Source organism: Ambystoma mexicanum, chromosome 10, assembly GCF_040938575.1.
Source record: "Ambystoma mexicanum isolate Mex_15411 chromosome 10, UKY_AmexF1_1, whole genome shotgun sequence".
In the NCBI taxonomy this organism is placed as follows: Eukaryota; Metazoa; Chordata; class Amphibia; order Caudata; family Ambystomatidae; genus Ambystoma; species Ambystoma mexicanum.
In genome coordinates this window covers 738,109,481-738,131,707 of record NC_090932.1, presented here as the reverse complement: position 1 = coordinate 738,131,707, position 22,227 = coordinate 738,109,481, and positions in this window count along the sequence as shown.

Here is a 22,227-nt window from a genome sequence, read left to right as displayed (position 1 = left end):
ATTATACTTTCTGGCATGCCAGCTACAGTATGTATTGCAATGGATGGCGGATGACCCCACTGGAGATATAATTCTCCTACAGCCAGCATTAAAAAGTCTACTCCTCAGAGATTTAATGTGGACTTCCCCGAGGGAACAGGATAGCCACCCCCATTTAGTGAAGTTAGGTATACAGATATGGGGGAGGACCTGCAAAACCATGGGACTAGGAGACCCAATATCGCCACAGACACCCTTAGTAGAGATAATGGCGGATATGCATGGCTATAGAACGAGAGGAAGGACACAATGGGAGGCAAGCGGGATCGCAACAATAGTGGACCTGAGGAACGAAAACAGTCTGCTGGATTTTACTGAACTACAGGAGGCCACGAATATACAGGGTCAGTTCCTGTTACTCAGGACCATGATAAGTACAATAAAAGGTAGGTGGCCAGCTGTCACAGAGGAGGCTACAGAGTGTGAAGACACAGAAACACTCATAAACATCTCAGAGGTGGGGCACGCTATCTACAGGATGTATGAGGTATTGATTAATCGCGCCTCCAGAGATCAATTGAAATGCAAGGGAAGATGGTAGGAAGAATTGGGGAGAACGTTTGAGGACAAAGATTGGCAAAGTATAGTCCGATACCACAAAAAAGTCTCTAGAAATACCAGGCTGCAGCTAATCCAACTCTACATTACACAAAGGGCATATATAACACCAGCTGCAATAGCGAAATTCAAAGGGGCGAGTAAGCAAGCATGTCCCAAATTGCAAGGAAGAGAATGCAGGATTGATACATATATTTTCGGAATGTCGGGTGGTGCAGGTATTTTGGAGGGGGGTGCCAAGCAAAGTAGCTCAAGGGGGTATTACTCTGGATATCCAATCTCCGGAAGAATGTATGCTAGGCCTGTTTAAGAAAAGCGTGCAGCAGAAGTCCCTTGGAAAGATGAAAGACCTAATTTATATACTAGCCAAATGTTGCATAGCCATGCAGTGGAAAGCTACTAAGGAGCCAAGTATCGATAGATGGTGGGAAGACCTGAGAAAATGGTCAACAGCAGAAAAGGGAGTGTGGGAAAAGGCACTGGGGGAACAAAAACAAGAACTTGGAACATATATTCTCCAACTGATTGCTGACAGTGACATTGTTTAATGGTGATGGAGCTACCCAAAGTACACAAGACGGAACCGGGGGAAGTGTGATAGAATAATAATAAAGTGAGAACTATATACAGGCAGTTGATGGGGGAGGGGTTGGGAACTTAAAAAGGGAATATTAGAAAGCAGACTTGAAGTAAATGATTATTTCCATTATTGTTTGTTACTGTTGTATGAAAAAAAACAATAAAACATAATTAAAAAAAACAATAGATTACATAAAACATTGTAATCTATTTTTGCAGTCTGTGTTTCATTTAATCTATTTTTAGGTATTACAAAAGGAGCATATATATTTTTAAGGTATTTGGTTTTGTGTTTTTCATATTTCTTTTTCTAAAAAACAAAAACTACGGATGGCAATGAATCTGATGTTCAGAAACACTCTATTGCCAATCCTTTATTGTGGCACCTCCGGGACAACCCATTTGTAGCATATAGTGCACATGATTTTCATCAATGACAAATTGGCTGCCAGTGGAATGGCAGCAGGTGGATATGAGGTACCACTAGGAGAAGTGGTGGCTTTGATGTTTGTTGGAGGTGTTGCAAAGTTGGATGGAGATGCTGATGGAGGAGGTGCAGATACATGCCAATGTAAATAACAAGACCAATGCATCCTGATCTTGTGATGCTCATGGGCCTTCCTGTATGCATCATCAACATCATCCCAGTGCACTTGTATGTGATGATTGATAAGCACAGATGTGCCCAAACTATGTGATGGAACATTCAAAGGGCCACCTGGTAGTATCTTCTGGCACAAGGTGCATTTGACCTATTCAGCTTCTTTTCTGCAACAGTGTTCCTTGACACAGACGTATCCCCAACTGTCTGAACAAGTCTTCATTCATGTAGGCCTCTTTGTGCTCACTGCTGCCACTTCAAATACCTCTGGGATGGGTGCACTATACAAATAAATAAACAAACAAACAAACAAACACACTTCTGTCAGACAAGATGTTAAAAGTCTGACATGGGTGGAAAATATAAAAAAATAAAAGTGACAACACAAAAAGGACAATGCCAGAGAAAATTTTAAAAAAGTATAATGAAAAAAAACACTAAAAGAAAGAATAGTCAAACAGAAAAAATGACAAGACAAGGGAAAAGAGGATTAGGCAGAAAGTGGGTAAGAAGGTTTGATCAGCCAAAAGTTCTTGCAGTAACACAGGACACCTGTTCACTGTCAAGGACTGGAAGCAATGATACAAATTAAGTAATTTCTTATGGGTGTGGTGAATATCCGCAGCTACGGAATCTTGTGTGTTTTGATTGGTCAATGCTGCACATGTGGACTTCATCATATGGTGTGGGAGTAGCTGCGTCTACGCAGCTTGCGCTGCCATTTGGTGCAGATGTTGACGCAAATATATGTCATGTGTACCCACGCAGCCACAGCGTACTTTATGATTAGCCAATGCTGCATGTGCGGTTTATCGTCACAGCTGCGCCTATGAAACTCGACACATAATTGGTTGTGGATTTAGATGTGGAAATATGTTGATGCGAATGCGCGTAGCTGCATCAACCAACCGCACCGCGTTATTTGGTCATTTTGTTGAGGCGGCTATATAGAACGTGCAGTCTGATTGGATTGGTCGGCATGAAAGGCGCAAATGCGCAAAGCCGTGTCAACAAATTGTGCTGCCTGATTTGTTACTGCAGCACACATAGATTTTATCATACAGCATTGGCATAGCCGTGTTTATGTAGCTTGCGTTGTCATTGGGTGAAGATGAAATGAAATGAAATGATATTTTATTTACATCGCACTCGTATAGAAGTGTTTCAGAGTGCGAATGTTGACGTGCATAAATTCCATGTGTACCCATGCAGCATGATTGCGTGATTAGTCAATGTTGCAAGAGCACATTTTGTCATAACCCCGCTGACGAAAAGCACATAGTGATTGGTTTGTGGGCATAGCCACAGATACCCTCTATTTTTCAGGAAGTCCCTTTACTTTTCCTCATTCATTTTGGATCTTGGTTCCTTGCCCATCTGTGTAATCCTCCAAGAACTGTCCAAACATGCTAACTTCATTTTTCAAATCCCTTTTTGCCCTCTCTTACTCCTAAACCTCTTTCCTTTGTTTTGTGTTTTATGGTTTGCCTCTATTTATTATTTTACTTTATTATTTCCCTTTTTTTTATAAAAGTGTTTTCATTTTAAGTGGCAAAGTCTTTTTTTGTGGTGTCTTATTTTAAATTATTTCATTTTGCCCACCGTTCGACAAGTCATCCGAACACAACAGTAACAAGGAGTTGGTTTGGGTCTCTACTGTTTTACATCCCTGCAAGAAGCAATGCATCATGAAGACAATAGCGAACAGCTGGCAATATTTGATGGCGCAACTACGCCATAGCCGGAAGGAGGTAGAGGATGTCATGTGAACTTTGTGCCAAAAACTACTACAGAAGGGTCCAGCGTCTGCAACATCTCAAAGTCTGGGTACTACGGCACTAATTCAGCACCTAATGAGAGCTCACTGGGATGACGTTGATGAGCCATACCAGCTAGCTCATTTTAAACAGAAACCTAAAGGCCCACTGACCCCAATTGGTACTGCAGTATCTTAGAAACACCTCAACCTCTGTCCCTACAACATGTTCTATCCTGCCGGCTACATTACCACCATGAACAAGTGCATCCTTAGCTGGTACCCCAGCATCAAGGACTATTACTGAATCTCCTCCACTGATGCCATCCCAAAATGTGACACAGTACAAAGTTATGTGCTGCATATGTCACAATTGGGTTGTGGGGGAATATGCCACCCTACCTGGATGGGTAAGAATCCTTTCTAAACAGCAGGTTCACTGTCATCAGTAGGCATCTTTTTTTATGTGGCAATTCCGCTCCCCTTTGTAAAATAATTCAAGTTAAAAAAAATAAAAACAAGGAAAATTCCCCCAAAATATTTTCCTTTACCCATTGTTATATGTACCAAACCCTAATGTTCTTCCCTTCCCAGTTCCACCTTCCTCCTTCCTTCTCCCCTAAAATGTCCCTTTTCAAGGCCAAGTTTTCAGTTATAAAAGTAGACAATAAAAAACACAGACTATATAAATGGATCAATAATCCTTAATTGGTCCTTTTACTATAGTGTGTCTTTAAAAAAAGCACATTTGTTTACGCTTTTACTATAGCCGCGGTTATCCTTCATGGTAGCCGTGGTGTGGTGGCTGTAAGGAAGTCATGGTATCAACAGTAAAACAGACACAAGTAACCACAGTTCAAGGGTGTTGATTGAACTTAAATAGGGTTTGAAAAACGCCTATCTAATCCTAAATCTACAGATGGGAGCAAGCTACGACCATCAAATAATAATAACACACTCCTAGTGGTGTCTTGTCAAAATAAAAGGGCCTATACTAATGGACCTATTGTTAATCCTTACCTCTAGATACAAATAGTGTGGCAAACAATGTTACAAAAAAGAAAGAAGTGTTCACAACATGATATGTCAGGATGTTCAGACCATTGGCTCCCTTGCCCATGTTTTTAGCACAGGATAAGGCAGTACACTCGAGCTTAACACAGTCTCTAACTTCTCTAGCACGAGGATACAGTTCAATCATTAGCATCACTGTCTTTCATGCCCAAGCCTCTTTGCCTTTCAAAGTCTCTTCATTCAGAGGGGCTAATGCAACAAATAAACGATAAGTTCTTTTCCTCTTTCAGATTTTCAGAAGTACTCAATTTCTTAGGCGATTCACTATTCACATGGCATCCCCCTCAGTCGGGTTCAGATCCTCTCAACACAATGTTCATAAATTATTTATGCATTCAATTTATCATAGGATATTCTTTTTCGGGTGACTCACGGTTCACCCAGGATCCCTCTCAGCCAGGTTCAGATCCCGGATCCCCTCAGTCGGGCTCAGATCTCAGATCCCCCTCAGTCGGGCTCAGATCTCGGATCCCCCTCAGTCAGGCTCAGATCTCAGATCCCCCTCAGTCTCAGATCAACTTCATGTACTTTTCCATCAATTATCGAACACTTTCAAATGTGCACAGGGTTTTCCTTGATCCATTGCAGGACCACTTTGATTTCACAGTTCGTTATCACTTTTCACATTTTCACCTTTCAGCTGGAAACCTAACAGAGACATTTTCAAATGAGCACCCATGTGGTACCGGACCACTCTGTCTACGGTATTGTACCTTGACTTCAAAGTTCAATGACTCATCTGCTGTTTATGTTTGCGTTGCTTTCCACATACACTTCATACACTGTTCTCTTCAGTTTTCAGTATACAATGTTGCTGCTTGCAACCTTGGCTTCAACACAGACTAGTCTGGTATCAGTCTCCTCAACTCACTGGCTGTGCTGACTTCACTGGCGATGCTTTGTTGTAGGATCCAAGGATAGTAGCCCAGTGGTAAACGATTCTATCTGCATTGACTATCAATGCGCGAGAGCCCCGGGTACCTATGACACACAATGCAGGATTCTTCAGCCCTGATTCCTGGTCTTACATTTCCTATTCTCAAAGGTTAATGCAAGTAACAGCCTTTCGTTTAAAAGGTCAAGAACACTTCCCTCCTTGCAATTCTCTTCAGTCTTGCCGTCTTTCGCCTTTGCCTTGCTTACAGTGTTCTTTCGTGCTCCGCTTTTAATCCATGGGCGGAAGTGTGATGGAAGTCAGATGTGTGTAATGATCAATAATTCCCGGACCCTGCCTGACCATTGAATTGAGGCATGTCAGGTATATGGCCCGGGTGTTAGTCCGTTTTCTCTCACAGTGTGCTGTCCATGAGAAAGTGTTTGTGTTGGGAAAGGGAGGTGGAGGGGTTGAGTTCCTAAGTATTCTACCTGGTAGGATGGGGTAAAGGTGTTACAGGGAAGGGGATACCACATCTCGCCATCCGGTGTCCCACTTCCACTCCCCAAAGACCCCTTGACCAGGTGATCCTCATCCACCTCCAGAAACTGGATCCAAAAGCGATGGCCGAGCCCTGGCCACCTGGATGACAGATCCCCGGGGACTAGCAGGCGAGACACCTTCAGGTTTCTCACATAGCTAATATAAGGCCCTTCCCACGGGCTCCTCTTGGTATCAGCCTCAGGTTGCAGCAAATTAGACGATCAGACACACACTGGTGAAAAATCAAGCTTCTTGTATTAGATAGCAAATACACAGTGTTGTATTGTGCTTGGGGTGAATGCAGGTGCTTGGCAGTGTATGAGAGAATGTTGATGTGCCTGAGAGAATGTTTAGCTCTGAGTGTAGGAATGCCTGTAGTGAAGGTTCCACTAGTTGTCAGTTGGAGAGCCCCAGCCTGGGTGATGTGATCCAGTGGTTCATACTCTGTCAACTTAATATCAGAGGAATAAAGCTGACTAACAGAAATTACCCAAGATGTCTAAGGATCTTTGATAATTACACTGGTGACAAGTTGGTTTTCAACAAGACAAAAAACAGACCTGCGCCCGGATAGAGTTGAGATAAAGGTGACCAGCCTGCTGCAGGGGTGCAGAGAAGGAGAGGAACCACTGCCCCCACACAAGTAAGACCCATCACCCAGGGACAAAAAAGGCACGGCTGGAGCCTTTTTATACCCCACAAAGAAGAAAGGGGGAGGGCTGCAGTACTTTTGATAACTCAGGGCAAAGAGAGAAAAGGTTAGAGAGACATTACCCATGGCTAGCGCACCAGTTGGAGAGGGAGGAGAGAAGAAAAGAGAGGGGATTATCATCACTGTATAAGAGCCTGCGCCAACCTGTCCAGGGTCAGGGAAACAAGGAGGGTCCTCCTAGCACATATGCCAGGGCGGAAGAAGGAGCAGAAGCCGCAAGGTGTAGAGCAGTGCACTGTGCACAAGTATAAGGCTTATTCCCGTGAGGCAACCCCAGGGGAAGAGTGGGCCAAAAGACAGTGGCCCTCATTACATGGTAGGCGGTAGCCATGGCCCAATTAGCGCCATGGCTACCCCCTACCACCATCGGAGTACGGGTTCCCGGAATAGGGACTTATCGGTCTATTCCGACCTTTGCGGGGCCGGTAAGTCCCCATTCCGGGAACCATTCCCCATTCCCATTTGAGCCCACATAGGGCTCAAATGGGAATGGGCAAGGAGCTAATAACGGTACCGCAATCTGCGGTACCGTTATTAGCTCTGTGGTCCCTCAGCGGGAACCATCCATAACGCCTGGGCAGACCACACGTTAAGGACGGGACCCGCTGTGGGACCTCGTAGTAGGGCGGTAGGGGATTACCGGCACTGGTGCCCTTACCGGTGCCGGTAATCCCCTACCGCCTACCGTGTAATGAGGCCCAGTGTCCTGACCAGGGATGAGACCAGCTTGTGCAAGGAGAAAGTGCCCAAAGCAAGGGACGGTTCGGGCAGAGAGCTGGCATTCCAGTAGAGTGATCTGAGGGGACAAGCGTTAACATGATCGGGTCAGTGGTAGGAGAGAAACGCCTGACCTTCCGTGTTGACACTGCATGTCCTGTCATTTGTCCATCTGGAGTGTTGGAGCAGCGGAGCTGTGCTGCGCAGTGTGGCCAGTGGGATAATGATGACGACAGAGCTGTGCTGCGAGGGATGGCGATAGTATGGAACTCCTGGCAGCACAGAACATGCAGTAATCAAACAGTCTGTGGCATCACTGAAATACAGAGGGAAGCCCGGCCTAACACTTGAGGAAAGCACCTTTTAGTGTGAAGGTGCATGGTGATGTAATGTGCTATGTGCATTGGAAAGCCAGGTGCGGAGAGTTATGAAGGTGCTGCCAGATGATGTGAAGGTGACGCAGTGAGGTAGTTATTGGAGACCGTAGACGAGTGCTCTCTGTGCAGCATTTTAAGGAGAGTGAAAGACTATCAAGGTTTTGTGAGGATCGGTTTGTTGTCAAGTTTCGGTGAGGATCTTTCTGCTATCAAGGTTTGGTGAAGTTTTTTTTTCTTTTGCTTGCACAGCGATATTTGAAGGGCTTGTGATGCGCAAGAAGGACTGTCAAGGTTCGGTAAGGACCAGCCAGCAAAGAAATTTTTGGAAGGGCTGAGTGTTATAATTTGGGCCTAGCTGAAAGCCGGCTGGGCTATGTGCATAGGCGCTGACGTGAGGATGCACAAGAAAATGAGGTTCAGGTACGACGGACATGGACATTTTATTTTCATTGTGCATTCATTGTTGGCAAAGCAGATGGCAGTGATTAAGAGCTAAGAGGACATGCGGTGCACGCTACACGCACTGCACAATGCACAATTTATATCCTTTGTAAAGCATGTGTTTTGTGAGGTAATGGTGGTGCAGTGTGTTTAGTTAACCTGTATGAGGAGTTTCAGATTTTTGTTGCAGGTTTGTATATGGACTTTTCAGGTGAGATATATCTGATAATGGGTAATGTAGTAATAAGTATCGGGTACAGGAAGTAGTGTGTGAGGTAATGGTGGTGCAGTGTGTGCGGACAGTGTGTGCGGATGCTGCTGTTGGTGTGAAAGCGTGTCATTCAACTAAATGTAATAATATGATTGGTTTAACTTCCTTGAGAAATCTTAGTTCTATGGTTGCTGGATGTAACATGGACTTTTAGGTTGCTGGCTGCAACATGGACCTTTAGGTTGCTGGCGGCAACATGGACTTTTAGGATTTAATTCCAACAGTGTCAAATGTAGTAATCCTAGTGAAAGGAAGGTGCATTGGGAAAATATATGGTGTTCTGAGAAAATGCAAGGGACTAACGCATTTTGAGAGTTTTTAGGTTTAGAGCTGTGTTCAGCTTTGGACGTTTAGATTGTGAACCTCATCATCGTTAAAAGATGATGTAATATTCTGTAAAAGAATTGAGAGTAAAGGGTCTGGGTTAGGAGGAACTGTTTAGCTAATTTCAGATGTTTCCAGTAATACACTTCCAGGACATTGCAAAACGTAAGAATATCTTGGAGTCAGGTATGTGGGGTACGGAATGGGACTTTCCCCGGTAGTGGGGTGGTTATTGGTTCGTGGCAACACTGCGCCAACACATATATTGAGGGTACAGTATGGAGTGGGACCACTCCTCCGGTGTGAGTTGTGGTCAATGGTACCCTTGGACAGTGTGTGTCTGAAGCATGGGAGAGGTGCAGTTGCGTGAAGATGGGGGGACGCCTCCCTATTCATGTGAGAGAGGAGAAGTAAGTATGTGAGTAGGATATAGGTAGATAAGGGGGACCGCATTCCGCGAAAGGGCACGTTGCTGCTGCTGGAGGCACAGCCAGAGTTTAGGGGGTGGGGGGGCACAATGTATTATGTTTTAGTTGAAACTCTCACAAAAAAGGTGCCCTGTGTGAGTGTTCCCTGTATGTTTCCCTCTCGTGGATCTGTGCTTGTGAAGGAGGGAGATGCGTTGTATCATGCTCGGGTTGAATGCAGGAGCTTGGCAGTGTATGAGAGAATGTTGGTGTGCCTGAAAGAATGTTTAGCTGTGAGTGTAGGAATGCCTGAAGTGAAAGTTCTATTAGTTGTCAGTTGGAGAGCACCGCCTGGGTGATGGGACCGAGTGGTTCATACTCTGTCAACTTAATGTAACAGGAATAAGGCTGACTAATGGAACTTACCCAAGATGTCTAAGGATCTTTGATTATTACACACAGAATACAGAGACATTATCAGTGGAGAAGCAGAGAATACAGAAGGACATGTGTCCCAGCAGTCAGCACATGCTCTCTAGGGTCCCCCCTAGAGTGCCGGTTTATATAGCATGTCATAGGCAAACAGTAATATGCTTCAGTACATTCACAATGGGGGTGTTACTTGACCTGATATTGCAGACATTTGGCAAGAACTGCCGACATCTCACTTATGACCTTGCGACGCAGCCCTGGGGGACATTGTGTTGTATTATGAATCAGCATTTGTAGAAACCCTACTGGTACCTCCCATATATGGGGCTAATGCTATGCTTGTAGAGAATAAACGGAAGAGAAGGTCTGATGTGACCTCTGCCGTAGGAGGGGGCTGGGCCTGGCTGGGGCGCTGCATGTAAAGGATACAGAGGGAGGTGACATGGAGGGTCTGAGGCCTAACTGTATGGGATGGCCTAATGTATCATACCATAGCATAGCATTGCCTAACATAGCATCACATAACATAGCATAGTATTGCATAACATAACATAACATAGCATTGCATAGCATAACATAGCATAGCAATCCTGCCACATCAACCCCTGTTTGGTCATCCCTGAGACAGGCCGTAGATCACAGAGAGCAGGATTGGTGCATAATCAAAATCAAAGAAACCCAGGTATATTGGTGACATAAGGACAGGGTGGAGAGGCACAGGGATTGCTACTGAAAGGATGTTGTTCATAGAGATAGAGATTGTGGGCCTAAAAAGTGGTAATTGAAAATTCAGCCCAATCGGTGTTGGACATCTATCATTTCCTGTTCATGTGAGACGTCATCTCTTTAATATGAGATGTCTCTATTTCAAGGGGCAGTAGTCTGAGACACCTGTCTAGCACAGCATGACAGAAGGCAACGAATAATAAAAACGATCATTGCAAAGGTGACAATTATAACAACAATAATTAAACTACCATGTAGAATGGAAGAGCCCAGTGAACCAAAAGGGTTTGAAAGCAGTGAAAGATATCAGATGGTGTGGAACAAATGCGGTCGCTATCTTGGGTGGTAAAGTATTGACGTAGCTGGGGTAGACAAGAAAAGTCATTGATAAGGAGGCCATAACACCATTCAGCAGCATTGAACGGGAGAGGGATGAAGGTAATGCCCCCACTGGCGTACATAGGAGTGCTGGAGCATCTGTAGCAATCCGAGGCTTTCATTAGGTCCGCGTAGGCCCAAGAGAAGTTGAGAAAGATGTTCGTGTCTGGGTGTAGGATGGTGGATGTAGGGTGAGGCAGAACAAATACTATGGTGATGAACAGCAACATGGTTCAAATACTTCACATTTACTAAGGTATTAGCAGCACTATTCCTAGCTTTAGCAGTCTAACCCTATGCAGATTGGGGCCTTATGCCCAAAAGTTCCAACAAGTGTCAGTAGTTACAGGATCCGATAGACAGGAGAGACAAAGATGTAAAGGTTCAGGATCCCTGCCAGGATGATGATGACAGATGCCTAGGGCTGGAAGAAATCAGCTGCAGCGCTGGGCACACTCAGCTGGCCTCCAAAATCCTCTTTGGCTGGAGGACCTATGCACCTACACTCCAGGTGCAGAGTGTTATTATGGCTGCTTGGTGACAACAACTTTTGAGAGTGATGGGCCACCCATATGAGACAAGGGTAGCAAAGATTTTAAAGCAATGGTTCACCTGCTGATGTCAGATGAGATGGTGGCTGCACTCTGCAAATTGTACATTGAGACAGGTAGCAGAACTTTTTTTTATAGAGGAGTGCTGGATGCAGAGTCATCTGTGTTTTAGCTTCTGGGACCCCAGTGATAAGCTGAAGAGGGGTCTCTTTCTCCTGTACCGCTGCAGATTGCAGCTTTGCTGTGTCTTTGGTGATGGTGGATGACGGGTGGTCTGTGTCCTGGGCCTCTTGTTGTTTTCCATTGTTAAGTGAAGGTGCTGTTTCCACACAGTGGCTGGCATGGACTATGTTGTGGGATGTCAGTAGGATCTGGAAAGGAACTTTCCAGCAAGGATGCAAGGATTATTTTTGTTTTTAAGCGGTTGACATAGAGCCTCTTGTATTTGCTGGAAGTGAAAACTGACAACAAGCATTAGTCTTTTGCACTATGACACAACAAGATCATCATTCAGTTGTAAGTCATAGAGTTCAGGGGTAGGTGACACAGTAGCTGCCTTATCATGGGTTTCTCGCGGGGGGGGGGGGAGAAGCCTATGTCAGACAGGCCCGACTCCAGCAGGGGCCCAGGCACTGGCCTGCCCCTAGAAAGGAGGCCTTTGCTCTGGCCAAGAGTTGCTTGTGTACAGTTTTCTTTTTGTTCCGTTTATGAACGAAAAGAAAACAGTACACACACTGCAGACAGCGTGCACAGTGGTCACCATCTTAGTATAGGGTTTATTAGGAGGCATACAGGCTTGCTATTAGATACCAATGTACTCGTACCATTTTGCAACTGATAGCCAGTTAATAGCTCTACAAATGTGATTGGTTATTTATAATGGGCTTAATGCCCAGAGGTTTCTAAGCGCGGACCCGGGGATCAAACCTGTGTTGCTCCGTGTCGTCTTGCTTCCAAGGCGAGCCTGTTGCCCCTGAGCTATCCTCCCGAGACTGCTTTTCCATGCCTGCACAAAAGCCCAAACTGTTCGTATTGCCAGTGCTGGTTTTTCTTTGGACCCGCTTTCCATCGTTCAGGGGATTCGCTAATCACTTTTCTTTTTTTGTCTTTCGATTGATTGGCAAGGCACCTTGTGGTGCAGAGCTTGCACAGTGCCATGTGGAATGACGCTCTACAGTGCTTCTATCTCTGGACAAGTCAATTGCACAAGTCCGAATTTTTGTGTAATCCGGCCTGTCAATGTCTGTGGGTGCTGTAAAACCACGCCTCCACATAGTTACACAGTAGTTATTTTTATTTTGCCCCACACGCACACAGTCAACATATTTTATTTTGCTGCACACACCCAGTGTCATCGGAAACACTGCGACATCCCGGCCACTTTAGAGGAGCTCATGATTTTCCAAGGCTCTGAGAGTGGTGCAGGGTACACGTGAGCTGAAGAGAGTCTTGTGCTCTATTTGAAATGTGCAGTCTTTTTTTTTTAAAATTGCAGTTGGCTACGCATATGCATTTGCAATGAGAATAAGCACTGCAGATTTTGGGTGAAGAGAAAAGGCACAATTCTGGGGCTTACCGGCGTCTTTAAGGTAGAGCTTCCGTACTTTGTCACTGTGCTGTACTAAACAATAAAGAGCACTAACAGGATAGCTCAGGTGCAGTGCGTTTGTCATGGAAGTAAGACAACGCAGAGCAACACATACAGCAAGGCTTCCGGATCGCGCAGCTTTGGCCCACGCCTGCGCATTGATTGAGCAGTTACATTCTGTAATTTCTGCACATGCCCTCACTATGCGCAGTCATGGGCCAAGCGGCAGCCTAAACAATATAGTTGGCACCATATCGCACTGCATGCAGTCACTGGGCCAGCTGCAGTGCTTACACTTTACTTTGGAACTTGGTTGAGGTCGGTATAGGAGTTGCGGGTAGGTGGAGGAGGCAGAGGCCAGTCGGCCCTAGCCCCGGGGTGGTTAGACGGGAGTTTGATGTTTTGCTTACTTTTTTTAATTGGCTGGCACTTCTGTGAGTTTTGAGAAAATGCTTCTCTTGCGATGTCGCAGATAATGTAAATTCAAATGAGAGCACATAAGAATAAAATACTCTTTTCCACTGCTCCAACATGGCATGGGAGGAGTGGAAAACAGTATTTTGTTCTTATGTGTTCTCATTCAAATTTGGATTATCTGTGACATCGCAGGAGAAGCATTTTGCTTATCCAGGTTGCTAAGTTCGCTTGATTGAAAGCACACTCAAAGTGACAGCGGACTAATAATGGGTAGTTTCAGGCCATTGGCTCTGGATGCCTGAGGCTCAATGTCCGATAACTGTGATTTGAGTAGTTGAATATAAGAGAGACTTACCAGCTTCTGTCAGAGAAAACTGCACTGTCTCCCACGCTGCGCATGGTGTCATAAAATATATGCTGGTTGCTGGATCTATGGCAGTGACTCCTGGCCCAGGCTGATTATGTCAGCGGAGGTTGAATTACCCACTGTTGGCACAGTTGGGGACACAGCCCACAGCCCAAGCGGAGGATCTGGCACTCTCTGTGACACTGGGAGTTGGGTGTAGGCACTGCCTGCAACACTGGAGGGCGAGTGCACCTCCTGCAACTCTGGTAGGGGAGGTGCAAGAACCCCCTGCAACACTGCAATGGATAGGCCTCAGACTTTCTCCCTTACTCACGCTCTCGCCGATAATCGCATGATCACCCTGTTCAGTCTCCTCAGATCCCCCAGTCTCCCCTCTCTTACTTCCAGCCTCATTCACTTTTTCTTCCCTGCCTCTCCTTTAGTCTCTTTTTTGGCAAGAAGATATTTCCCAAAACTCTTCATACACTTAGCAACTGCAGCTTGTCTCTCCCTGCCCCACCCTACTCATCCCCACATGCACCCATGTGTGTGTCCTCTTCCTGTCGCCTTAACAACCCCCCCTAGTCCTACTATTGTATTTTGTATTTGTATTGTATTTATTGTTTTTATATAGCGCTTTCATCCAAAGTGCTTTACATCATAACAACAGAATACATAGAACATTATAACCAAGAAGCAATTTACAATGAATCAAACCAATAAAAACAGTAAGCAGAGAAATTCATCAGTGAGGGGGGAAGGGAGAGGAGAGGAGGGGAAGGGGGACGGGGGAAGAAGGGATATAAGGGTGAAGTGAGGGAGGATAAGGGGAAGGGGGGAGGAAGGAGGGGATCATAGAGGAGATTTGAGGGAAGGGGAGAGGATGGGAAGGTTTCAAGGCGGGGAATGGAGAAGAAGAGATTTCAGGGAAGAGCGAAAGGAGGAAAAGGTAGGTGTGGAGCGGATCGAGAGAGGTAAGGAGTTCCAGTGGAGGGGGGCTAGGAACTGAAAGGAGCGGAAACGGGAGGAGGCACATGGGGAAGGGGGAACAGTGAGAAGGAAGTGGTCGGCTGAACGGAGGGGGCGGGAGGGATTATAGAAAGAGAGGAGAGATAAGGGGAAGCCAGGTCATGGAGAGATTTAAAGACTAGACAGAGGAAATTAAATTTACGTTGGGAGTGAAAGGGAAGCCAGCCAAGAGAGGAGAGCGAAGAGGAAATGGAGTCATGCGGGCCAAGGAGAAGGAGGGTACGAATAGCTGAGTGGTATATAGATTTGAGGGGAGCAAGATGAGAAGCTGGTAGTCCAAAGAGTAGGGAGGAGCAGTAGAAGAGGTGAGAGAAGATAAGGGAGGAGATTAGAAGTTTTGTTGCTTGGAAGGTGAGAGAGGAGCGGACCTTGCGAATATTGGAGAGGTGGTGGTGACAAGCGCGAGAGGTAAGAGAAATATGGTGGGCAACGGAGAGGGAAGAGTCAAAGTGAATGCCTAGATTGTGAGCGTGGGCAGAGATAGGAAGATTGGAGGGGGGAAAGTGAATGAAAGGTGGAGGAGAAGGAGGGGGAAGAGTATTGGAGAGAAAGAACAGGACTTCAGTCATATCAGTATTGAAAGAAAGAAAACGGGATGACATGCAGTTTTTAATGGCAGTAAGACAGGAAGCGAGTTTAAGGTGGAGATCAGAGGAGAAGGAAGAGAAAGAGAGGAAGAGTTGGGTGTCATCAGCGTAGAAATGGTGCAAGATACCGAATGAAGAGATAACAGGGGCAAGGAGAGAGGTGTAGAGAGAGAATAGGAAAGGGCCAAGAACCAAACCTTGGGGTACACCGTATTCCAAGTGGAGGGGAGGCGAGGAACGGCCACCCCAGGAGACAGCGAATGAGCGGGAGGAGAGGTAAGAGGAGAGCCAGTTAAGAACAGAGCCTTTGAAACCAAAGGAAGAAAGAGTATTTAGAAGTAGAGGATGATCAACAGTATCAAAAGCAGTAGAAAGGTCAAGGAGGATAAGGACAGAGGATTGCTTAGAGTATCGAGCGGAAAGAAGGGAGTTAAGGATATAGGTGAGGGCAGTTTCTGGAGAGTGTTTAGGTCTGAAGCCAGATTGAGAGGGGGGTAGGAGAGAAAGATTATTGACAAAGACTGAGAGCTGGGAATAAGCAAGGTGTTCAAGTAATTTAGAGAGGAATGGGAGAAGAGAGATCGGACGTAAGTTAGAGGTAATAAGGGGATCAGCAGAAGGTTTCTTCAGGATAGGGATGATGGTGGCATGCTTAAATGCAGAGGGGAGTGTGGCTGAGGAAAGGCAGGAGTTGAAGAAGGAAGTTAAGTAAGGAATAAGAAGAGGGTAGATCTTGAGGACAAGAAGGGTGGGGAGAGGATCAGAAGGGGCAGACGTAGGATGGGCTTTGGACAGGAGGAGGGAGACGTCAGAATGGGAGACAGGCGAGAAGTCAGACATGCATGCTGAGGGGGAGTAGGGAGGGAGGGGGAGTAGGAAGAGCAGTTAATTTTTTGACAAAGAGAAAGAATCTTGGAGGAGAAGTAGTTTGCAAAGTCAGAGGGAGAAAGGGTAGAAGATGCTGAAAGGTTCAGGAGTAGGTGGGGAGAGAAGGCGAGAGAGGGTTTGGAAAATACAGCGAGGGTAAGGGGCTTTAGTGTGGAGAAGGTTAGAGTAGCATGAACGTTTAGCAGAGGCAAGGCATGAGTCATAAAGAGAATGGTAGGAGAAGTAAGAGGTTTGATTGGATGGCGAGGGAAATTTGAGCCAGAGTCGCTCAAGACGTCGAAGGAGACGACGCATGGAGAGAAGTTGAGGAGAGAGCCAAGGTTGAGAGGGTTTACGGGTAGGACAGAAAGAGGAGAGGGGGTAGAGTAAGTCAAGAGTGGAGGAGATAGAGGAGGAGAGAGTGGATAGTGCTTCACTGGGCAGAAGGGAAGAGATGTCAGGGAGTGGGCGAAGAGAGGAAGAACAAGTGTCGAAAAAGAGAGAGGGATTAAAGTCGCGAAGGTCCCGTCGAGAAAAGATAGTAGGGGAGGGTAAAATAGAAGGTGAAAGGGGACAGGAAGTAAGGGAGAAGGAGAGTAAAGCACGGTCAGAGAGATAGATAGGTAGTGTAGATATAGTAGAAGAGGGGTAGGTTGATTTGAAGATAAGGTCAAGAGTGGAGCCAGAAGAGTGGGTGGGAGAAGAAGGGAGAGGGGAGAGGGGAGAGGAGATAGGAGTCAAGGATAGAGAAGAGTGGGGAGTAGTGAGGGGGGGATAGGGAGGTGCAGATTACAGTTAGAGGTGAGGGGGAGGGGCAAATAAGAGACAGGAGGTGATTAAGGTCGTCAAAGAATGAGGAAAGGGGGCCAGGAGGCCGATAGATGATTAGAAAGGAGATAGGGTGAGGGGAAGAAAAGGATTTGTAAAGATATTCAAAGGAAGGGAAGTAGGAAGGGGGGTGGGGAGGCAGAGGAAAGATATTTAGGGTGGAAGAGAAGGTCCGTGCCACTGCCACAACCAGAAGGGCGAGAGATGTGAGTGAAGGATGAAGAGGAGGTGGTGAGGGAAGCAGGGACAGTGGAGTTGTAAAGGGGGATCCAGGTTTCAGTTAGACATAGGAAACGAAGGTTGAGATGAAAGAACATGTCCAGGACAGCAGCGGTCTTGTTGCAGAGGGATCTGGCGTTCCAGAAAGCAATATTGATGAGGCTGGAGGGATGGACAATAGGGGGGTAGATAAGGTTAGGACGGTGAGGGAGGTATCTGTGGAGTTGGAGGAGTAGGGAAAGGGATGGAGGAGGGGAATGGACATGAGGAAGAGGGAGATGGAGAGTAGGAGAGGAAGTGGGTAGAGGAAAGAAGGATAGAAGGGGGAGGGGAGTGATGAGTACAGGGAGGGAGGAGTTTGGTAATACGCATGACAGAGTTGTCTGGACACACTATCCCTGTGTTGTCTGGACTCTTGTTCACTCTGTCATGCCACCCCCTTGCACCTTGCTTGTGCCGCTTTCTCTCATTATTAATATAGGTGGAGGGGGGTGCATGCATATCCAGGGGTGGGGCAGGGGTCCCAGGGTCACACTAGCAGCAGATAAGATGCACAATCAATGTCGGAGAAGAGGCATAAGGCCTTAAGATACGAGGGGTGAAGAGGGGCATCCCTTCTATTACATGAACACACTTCATTGTGCCCCGAGCCCACTCCTGCCCTCCCCTAACCCTTAGGCCCATGTGCTCCAGCGCGCCTGCATTGTGGGGCATAGGGGCTGTCACAACCTATCTTCAAAGAGGCTGCCAAGAGAATGGGCAGGAAGGAGGCATGAGGGCAGGCCCGGCTCCAGAATGTATCATCTAGGTGGGCCAGAGTTGTTATTGGGGGGTCCAATTTCCAGTTGTCCTGAGAGTAGCCTAACCCACCCAGGAGCTACATTATATAGCCTTGCATGCCTCTGGCACAAACAATACACGGGTTAGATTCTGTTTCCATACAGACACTATGGACAGTTACCCAAACTGCATCAGCTAATGAAGATCAGTACTTTATGAACAGTCCAAGCCATGACATCCTCTGCCCGGGCAGTTTTCTACACTTGTTTGGTCAGAAACACTCCAGTAAGGTGTACGTCAGGAAGCACTGAAACACAGCCCATACTCACCATCTTGCCCTAGGGGTGTGTGCATGCATGCGAGGGACGTAGGCGCACACATGTTCTGTGCATCCACGGCATATTGTATGTCCCGACACAGTAGTACACTAGTCTGGTTCTCTCCCTGTTCTCTGTCTCTCTCTTCTGCTTTCTTCCTGCCTCCTTCATCCTTCCATTGCTGCCTGTTTACTCTGTTGTACCTCTCCCCACCCTCTTCTTTCTGCCTTTCCTGCACCATCTGTCACTTCCTACTTGTCCCTTCCCATGTCCCTATCTCCCTTACTGTTCCTTCTGCTTTTTGACTGTCCATCTCCTCCCATCCTTCTCATCCTTCATATTCATTTCACTCAGCTCTAACCCTCAACTCCTGCCTATCCTTCTGCTTTCTCTGTCTGGCCTGCACCTCTCCTTCCATCCTTCGCATCCTCAGTGCCTATATGCTCTACTCTACCCCACCTCACCATTGCTGCTTGTTACTTCTGTTATCTTCCTGCCCCCATTCATCCTTCTCTTCGTCACTGCCCCTCTCTCGTTCTGCCACCTCATCCTCGTACTTGCCATTGCCTGGCTCATCCTTGTACTCGCACATCTCTCCCCCTCATGCCTCCTTCCTGCCCTATCTCCTGGCAGCCTCTTTTAAGATAGGCTGTGACAGCCGCTATGCCCCATAATGCAGGAGCGCTGGAGCGCATGGGCCTAAGGGTGAGGGGAGGGCAGGAGTGGGCTCGGGGCACGCTTAAGTGTGTTCATGTAATAGAAGGGATGCCCCTCTGCGCACCTCGTATCTTAAGGCCTTATGCCTCTTCTCCGACATTGATTGTGCATCACATCTGCTGCTAGTGTGACTCGGGTCCCTGCCCCAACCCTGGATATGCATGCACCCATCTCCACCTATATGAATAATGAGAGAAAGTGGCACAAGCAAGGTGCAAGGGGGGTGGCATGACAGGGTGAACAGGAGTTCAGACAACACAGGGATAGTAGGAGTAGGAAGAAGGAAGAGCGGTGTAGAGGAGCTGGTAAGGCAACAGGAAAAGGACACAAACATGGGTGCATGTGGGGATGAGTAGAGTGGGGCAGGGAGAGACAAGCTGCAGTTGCTAAGTGTATAAAGAGTTTGGGGAAATATCTTCCTGCCAAAAAAGAGACTAAAGGAGAGGCAGGGAAGAAAAACTGAATGAGGCTGGAAGTAAGAGACGGGAGACTTGGGGAATCTGAGGAGACTGAACTGGGTGATCATGTGATTATCGGAGAGAGCACGAGTAAGGGAGAAAGTCTGAGGCCTCTCCATTGCAGTGCTGCAGGGGGTTCTTGCACCTCCCCTCCCAGAGTTGCAGGAGGTGCCCTTGCCCCACAGTGTTGCAGACAGTGCCTATGCCCTACTCCCAGTGTCGCAGACAGTGCCAGTTCCTCCACTTGGGCTGTGGGCTGTGCCCCCAACTGTGCCAACAGTGGGTAATTCAACCTCCGCTGACATAATCAGCCTGGGCCAGGAGTCACTGCCATAGATCCAGCAACCAGCATATATTTTATGACACAGCGCGGGAGACAGAGTGCAGTTTTCTCCGCAGTTCGCCACGGGAGAAAGGGACAGAAGCTAGTAAGTCTCTCTTATATTCAACTACTCAAATCACAGTTATGGGACATTGAGCCCCAGGCATCCAGAGCCAATGGCCTGAAACTACCCATTATTAGTCCGCTGTCACTTTTAGTGTGCTTTCAATCAAGCAAACTTAGCAACATGGATAAGCAAAATGCTTCTCTTGCGATGTCACAGATAATCCAAATTTTAATGAGAACACATAAGAACAAAATACTGTTTTCCACTCCTCCCATGCCATGTGGAAGCAGTAAAAAGAGTATTTTGTTCTTATGTGTTCTCATTTGAATTTGCATTATCTGTAACATCGCAAGAAAAGCATTTTCTCAATACTAATAGAAGTGCCATCCAATTAAAAAAACTAAGTAAAACATCAAACTCCTGTCTGACCACACCAGGGCTAGTGCCGACTGGCCTCTGCCTCCTCCACCTACCTGAAACTCCTACACCGACCTCGACCAAGTTCCAAAGTAAAGTATAGGCCTGCAGCTGGCCCAGTGACTGCATGCAGTGCGATATTGTGCCACCAAGATTGTTTAGGCTTGCCCGCTGCCGCTTCGCCCATGCCTGCGCATAGTGAGGGCATGTGCAGAAATTACAGAATGTCACTCCTCAATCAATGCGCAGGCATGGGCCAAAGCTGTGCGGTCCAGCAGCCTTGCTGTATGTGCTGCTCTGCGTTGTCTTACTTCCATGACAAACGCATTGCACCTGAGCTATCCTATTAGTGCTCTTTATTGTTTGGTACAGCACAGTGACAAAGTACGGAAGCTCTAACTTAAAGACGTTGGTAAGCCCCAGAATTGTGCCTTTCCTCTGCGCCCATAATCTGCAGCGCATATTCTCATTGCAAATACATACGCATAGCCAACTGAAATTTTCGAAAAAAAAGACTGCACATTTCAAATAGAGCACAAGACTCTCTTCAGCTCACGTGTGCCCTGCACCACTCTCAGAGCCTTGGAAAATCATGAGCTCCTCTAAAGTGGCCGGGATGTCGCAGTGTTCCGATAACACTGAGTGTGTGGAGCAAAATAAAATATGGTGACCGTGTGCGTGTGGGAGGAAATAAAAATAACTACTGTGTGAGTAACTATGTGGCTGCGTGGTTGTAAAGCACCCAAGGACATTGACAGACCTGATTACACAAAAATTCGGACTTGCACAATGGACTTGTCCAGAGATAGTAGCACTGTAGAGCATCATTCCACATGGCACTGTGCAAGCTCTGCACCACAAGGTGCCTTGCCAATCAATCGAAAGACAAAAAAAGAAAAGTGATTAGCGAATCCCCTGAGCGATGGAAAACGGGTCCAAAACAAAGCAAGCACTGCCAATACGAACAGTTTGGGCATTTGTGCAGACATGGAAAAGCATTCTCGGTAGGATAGCTTAGGGGCAATGTGCTCGACTTGGAAGCAAGACGACACGGAGCAACACAGGTTTGATCCCCGGGTCCGCGCTTATAAACCTCTGGGCATTAAGCGCGTTATAAATAACCTATCATATATCATATAGTTTGCCAGGCAAGTGTTGTAGAGGTATTAACTGGCTATCAGGTGCAAAATGGTATGAGTACATTGGTATCTAATAGCATGCCTGTATGCCTCCTAATGAACACTATACTAATCTGGTGACCACCGTGCACGCTGTCTGCAGTGTGTGTACCATTTTCTTTTCATTCATAAACGGAACAAAAAGAAAACTGTACACAAGCAACTCTTGGTCAGAGCAAAGGCCTCCTTTCTAGGGGGAGCCAGAGCAGTCTCTTGGGGGGGCCTGGCCTCCCTGGCCCCCCTGCTGGAGCCGGGCCTGCATGAGGGGGAGAGATGTGCGAGTACAAGGATGAGCCAGGCAATGGCAAGTACGAGGATGAGAGGGCAGAACGAGAGAGGGGCAGCGATGAAGAGAAGGATGAATGCGGACAGGAAGATAACAGAAGTAACAAGCAGCAATGGAGGGGTGGGGTAGAGGTGAGTGAATAGGCACTGAGGATGTGAAGGATGGAAGGAGAGGCGCAAGGCAGACAGAGAAAGCAGAATGATAGGCAGGACGTGAGGGTTAGAGCTGAGTGAAATGAATATGAAGGAAGAGAAGGTTGGGAGGAGATGGCCAGTCAAAAAGCAGAAGGAAGAGTCAGGAAGACAGGGTCAGGGGAAGTGACAAGTAGGAAGCGACAGATAGTGCAGGAAAGGCAGAAAGAAGGGGGCGGGTTGAGGTACAACAGAGTAAACAGGCAGCAAGAGAAGGATGAAGGAGGCAGGAAGAAAGCAGAAGAGAGAGGCA